Source organism: Trichosurus vulpecula, chromosome 9, assembly GCF_011100635.1.
Source record: "Trichosurus vulpecula isolate mTriVul1 chromosome 9, mTriVul1.pri, whole genome shotgun sequence".
Classification (NCBI taxonomy): domain Eukaryota; kingdom Metazoa; phylum Chordata; class Mammalia; order Diprotodontia; family Phalangeridae; genus Trichosurus; species Trichosurus vulpecula.
This window is the reverse complement of record NC_050581.1, coordinates 1,415,195-1,421,194: the sequence shown is the minus strand read 5'-3', so window position 1 is coordinate 1,421,194 and position 6,000 is coordinate 1,415,195. Positions and strand designations below refer to the sequence as shown.

The 6,000-nt window shown below is 46.1% G+C and overlaps 1 non-coding gene across 1 annotated transcript; it reads right to left on the bottom strand.

Moving 5' to 3' along the window:
• Window positions 1-4,883: 4,883 nt before the first annotated feature.
• On the bottom strand, window positions 4,884-4,956 carry TRNAA-AGC. Its single transcript has one exon. It is a non-coding gene; the product is annotated as a tRNA-Ala (tRNA).
• Between the last annotated feature and the right edge of the window lie 1,044 nt (window positions 4,957-6,000).

Here is a 6,000-nt window from a genome sequence, read left to right as displayed (position 1 = left end):
GGCTGTAGGATATAAATATACTGGTTCCAGTATCATCATTAATGAGACCACCATGGGAATTGGTAGAAGACCTATGACCTTTCAGGTCTCTTTGATGTCCTCCTTCCACTTTGGTTTACATATGCTCTCTGGAGATATAGTTAGTTGGATCATTTGCCAATGTCTTTCAAAAAATTGCTTTTCCATGTTTTGGGAGTGATGCTGCTCAAAGGCATCCATTATCCACCACTGTATTTTGCAAATGAGTTTATACTCTATTTGTATGCAACTTTCGCCATATTATCAACAATGACCTGCATTGTAGAAGTAGCATAGAAGAAACATTAAGGACAAGAATAATAGGGGGAAAGTGAGCCATCACTTAGGGAGGGGATAAAAGAAAAACAATCCTCTTAGTCACCAAAGGGTTGCAGTGGTTGGAAGGATGGGAGATGGTGTAGTGGCAATCAGGGTGGGGCTTCTTGCTGTTCTTTTAAGCGCCTTTAATGATTCTGGTCCTTGTTTGAATGGGGCAGGTAAAGTGGGATCTTGTCTTGGAATGTTTCTCAGCACTAAGACAATCAGGAGTCAGTGACTTGTATGTGGTGGCACTAGGGATTAACTAACTTTCCCACACCCTAAATGGGACTTTTCACTGTTCTTTGTTTGAGTGCTTCTCAGCACTGAGGTAATCAAGTGCCCCAGGGGCCTGAGACAGGTATATGAGATCCCAGTTTGGTGTTTGACTTTTGGGGCTCACTCATGGAAGGAGTGTTGAGACTCTGGGCAAGCCGTTGTAACCGGCCCCGCCCACCCCCGACTTTGCTAACCCACACCCATTGGTTCTTCTCTGGTAACTATGTACTGTGATTTGATCAGACAAGGTCTGTCTGTTGATGTTTGTAATTTCTGTTTGTATTTGCCTTGCAGTTCAGGGAGCTGATCTTTTCCCCCTGAACTAAGTGAATAATATATGTATGTTTAATTAAACTGAGATTTGTAACCCCTTAAAGTTACTTTCCTTAGAAAAGCACATTGAAGAACCTGTGCTTCTGTGTGCTGGTTGTTTCTGGTCTTATACAGCTATAACAACTGGTAGCCAAATTGTTGTTACAGGCGGGCAAGAGCCGGATCCAGGGGAAGGATTTAAAACCTGATAATGCACTTGTTGCTTGAACAAAGCTATGAGGACTGTTTTTCAGTGTCTTCTACTTTCCATTCTATCTATACATCTTGCTGGAGCTAATTATTGGTTATCTGGTACTAAGGATGACTTCTAGTGGGGGGGAGGGGTTTGCAATGAGGTCCAGGGAAAATAGCCACATACAAAAGAAAAGATGAACAAAAAGAGTTAGAGGCACTTCTGAGAGATAGGGAGCTGATTTCTGAATCAGCTCAAGTCCCATCATTGACAAATACTGGCAGTGTGGTCCTGGGCAAGTCATTTAACCTCTGAGTCCCCCAGGCAACTCTCCAAGACTAAAAGTTGCAGAAGAGGTACCAGTATTAATTGGTAGAGGAATTTTCCTCCCTGGGAGCTTCCTTTAGTCAATGAAATTGCAGGTGTGACCAAAGAAATAAAAACTAATTAATAAAAGGAACTTTGCTCCTAAGAAAAGGAATTTTACCTGTAAGAAAGTGCACTCCAATTCAATTCAAGCTTTTCCTTAAAAAGATCATTCTGGGAAGGGGTTTGAGAGCTAAAGTTTTAATAGAGTTATTTACTATGGCAGTGGCTAAAGATTAGCAATAGGAGGGGGCAGGGGAAGCTCTGTGGGTATCAGAGGAGGAGGAGGAGCTGCAGCAAGAAGAAAAAACAGATATTCTGAGACTTGACTTTACTCGCCTTGTTTGTTGTGCTGGGAATTTCCTTTTACTGTTCTACAGTTGAATGTCTGCCACTCTCTTTCAATTCAGCTCAAAACCATGTCCTCTATGAAGCTTTCTTTAATCTCCCCGATGATGTACCCTTTCCCCTTGAGACCTCGAGTAACATTGTTTTGTGCACACACACCTTTATTCACTTATCATGTAATAGTGCATATTGTAGTTAACAAAACATGTGTCCTACTCCCAAGAAATGTCCAGTTGTATTAAGGTATGAGAACTACACATGTATAATCTATACCAAATTGCTTGCCTTCCCAGGTCGGGATGGGGGTAGGGGGGGATTTAGAATTCAATTTTTTAAAAATGTTAAAAATTTTTACATGTAATTTGAAATGCATATACATGTGTGTGTAAATGTTCTTGAAAGAAAGAAAGCAAGGAAGGAAGGAAGAAGGGAAGGAAGGAAGGAAGGAAGGAAGGAAGGAAGGAAGGAAGGAAGGAAGGAAGGGCAGGAAGGAGGAAGGAGGGAAGGGCAGGAGGGAGGGAGGAAGGAAGGAAGGAAGGAAGGAAGGAAGGAAGGGCAGGAAGGAGGAAGGAGGGAAAGGCAGGAGGGAGGAAGGAAGGAAGGAAGGAAGGAAGGAAGAAAGGAAGGAAGGAAGGAAGATCAGTAATAAAGAAAAGGCCATATGGTGAATATAACAGTGATGAGGGCACAGTCTCTGGGAACCCCCTTGAATCTGGAATACAGTCTCTGGGAGCCCCCTTGAACTGTCCTTGAATCTTCCAACTAGATCTAGCCTCACACTATCATTAGGTCCAAATCTCTATCTAAATCTTGCCCTCTATTGTTACTATAGATATGCATGCCTTCAGTTACTTCCCAACCCTGATATTACCAATATCCATGCCTTCAGCTGCTTCCAACCCTTAATTCCACTCTCTTGGTTCCTGGACTCTGACCTCACCTGGTCCTCCTTAGACTCCTCCTCAAGACCCTCCCTAAAGCCCTCCTCTAGTCACCCCAGACCACCCCTCAATCATAATCTCCATCTTACCTCCAAGAAGTTGCTCAGGTTCAATCTAGCTCAGTTCAGATTCAATCTAGCTCAGTTTAGATTGAGTCTGGCCTGCTTGTGAAAACAGGCCTCACAAAGGGTGGGATTTCTTAAGACAGCCTATTATGGTGAATCCCTAATAAACTTTCTCTTTTTCCTTGGCTGAGAAGGCTTGAGTCAAGTTCTTTCAGCAGGACCGGGCACGTCAGTATTCTGGGGTCTCGAGCACCCCTAGAAATGTATGGTTCACTAACAATCATCATTTTTACCTTTAACCTCTTCAACAGCATCAATAGGGAAAAGAGAGGGTCAACTTGGGGCTGAAACTCATACCTCTCATCTATAGTCTTAGTGGTCTACCAGCTGACCTATCAAAGTATTTGGCTCTCTGAGCCTTCAGCTGCCCCTTATTTCAACAATCCAGGCTACCCAAGAACTATTCTCTCACTCCCAACATATCTAAAGTCCCAATCCATTCTTAGGCATTTTGTCAAGAGCAAAGGAAGGAGCCTGTTAGGGAGAGGGAGGAAGCGATAACGGCACCCTAGCCTCTTGGGCCGAGGATCAGTCTCTTTAAGGATATGCACACACACACTCCCTCTCCTTTTGTGTATACACACACATATACATATACATATATACACACATATGTACACATATATGCATATATATGTACATAAATTAAATGCAGGGCGATTGGGTATTGGCAGCTGTGGGAGTTCAGGAAAGGCTCCATCAAACAGGTGAGCTTTGTCTTGAAGGAAATCAGGGATTCTGAGAAACGGTGGAGGAGGAGAGTATTATTGGCATGAATGATGAGCAGCACAAAGTACCCACAAAGTTGCTTGTTCCAGTGTCACCTGGATTGCTTCTCTCTTAGTTTCTTTTCTTTTAAATTAAGAAAAAATTTTGGTGCCATGTTTGGTCTTTTGTCTTAACATCCTAGTCATCTGCCACCCTGACCCCAAAATGCATCCTTCCCGACAAAAAAAAACAAGCAAAAATATAATGTATACAATATTCTGGTCTAGTAATCCCCTCACTTCTCTGCCCTGAATGGGACAACTTCGTTATCTCTTTGTCGGGATTTTCATTTCCCCGATTCTGCTTCTCCGTGGCTACATCAGACCGTGTTTTGAATTTGGCCTTAGCGAAAGCACTTTTCTTGTGTTAGAATTAATTTTCCTAGCAATTTTGTTTTGTTTTGCTGTTTCTCCCAGTAAAGACTCTTGAAGTCGGGGTGGGGTCCGCAAGCCCGATCCTGTCCTTTTGGGACCTGTCCTATGCCCGCCACTTTCTGTCCCCAGCGGCCCTTCCCCTGCCCCCACGACTGACACTGTAGGACAGCACTAGACGGAGGGTCCTTCAGCGTCTTCTACACAGCTCTGATAATCGCGACTTCTCCACACTGAGAATGACTAGCGAGCGGTGTCCACGTTCAGGAAAGATGCCCGAGGCAGCTCTCCAGACCAGAGAAAGTTTCCATTTTGGGAACAAAGTGTCAGTTCGCCTTGTACTCGAGCACCTCCTCCCGCCCGGCGGTGGTAGACCTGCACTGGTCCCCGTGCCCGTCGATCTTTTCCTCTGTTCTCTACCTAACCCAATAAGCCAACGGACTCTGGAAGGGTGACGCGGCGCGGGGCAGGCCTGTGGGTTCCACTCTTCCGCTCTCGAGCTTCCCCACAATCTCGACCCCTTCAAAAATATCGATAGATTTCTAGGATGACTGCAGATCGCCTCTTCGGCTTGGACTCCCGCGCTTCCTCTTCCATGGGATCCATTCTGGATCCGGGGCTCAAAAGAAATAATCTCTACACAGCTCTTTCAAAACCCATAAAGGCACCGCACCAATGTCAGCTGCCATCCTTTTTCCCTTTCCGCTAGACGCGGCAGAGGAAGGTGACGGCTCGTCCCATCCCACCCCAGACACATCGGGGAGCTTTCCGAAGCCGTCCCTGCCCCACGTCCGCCCCTGCTACTGGGCACGTCCCGGAGCGGACGCAGGCAGCAAAAGCGGGCTGGAGGATGCGGGCATCGATCCCGCTACCTCTCGCATGCTAAGCGAGCGCTCTACCATTTGAGCTAATCCCCCACACGGCGCTCGCTCTTATTTTGGCTCCTTCGAATGTGCTGATAGGCTGTAAGGCAGCAGATTCTGTTTGATTTTCGAGGAAGAACACGCTAAGTAAAAGGGAAAGACTAAAAGACGCCAAAATAGCGAAGATAAGAAAGTGGGAGAAGAGATTCTGGGATATGGGAGGAGCTCCGGCTACAAGAGACCAAGGGACCAAGAAATGGGTGCAGCCAGGGGCAGGCCTGGAAAGGATTTGTCTAGAGGCGGGGAAGGCCAGTCTCCTCCGTCCCCCTGGTTTTGTCCTCCAAAGATCAGATTCTTTCCAGCGTCGGGATCCTGGCGGCCAGGCCTCATTCTCCACTCTTTGTGTGCGTGGAAGAGACAAGACGGGTATTTGCGGAGAAAATGACCCGGGCCTGGCAGTCGAGGCAGAGTGACTGAAGAAGCCTAGGACGAGCAGCTGACAGTGGGAGGAGGATCGGCATGGCGGAGGCTTGAGATTATAGCCATCAGCACGAGTAACGAATAACTTCAGGGGCCAATCCATAGCGCTAAGACTAAGAATGAGGATGACCAATGGCCACCGACCAGAATAGGCAGGTTTGTGGAAGGAGAGCTTCCGATATCCCTGATCCGATGAGGTTATATGATAAGGCGTTTAGCTCAGTGTCTGGCACATAATTATGAAATACTTTTCCTGTTCTTTCTTCCCTCCCTCTATCAGCCCAAGGAACAATACAGGGCCTTCCTATTCTTTGGAAAGTTGAACCCTCACCTCTTCTGTTATACGATCATCGTGAGCCTGGACCATTGGTTCCCAGACTGGAGAAATAAGAACTTAGAGGAGTGGACACTCCTACGCCACGCTATAGTGTGGAAGCAATGTGTGATTGGAATCCAGGATGTCTTGGTTAGGGGTATAAAAGATGGGACCAACTAAGCCACCCAGCATTATAACGAGAGCCTGGGGGATCAGGGTGGAGAAAATAGTTTGCGCTATAAACTCACGAGTGCTAATTGTAGGTGAGGCAAGAGGCAGAGAATAAAGATTACATTTGAACT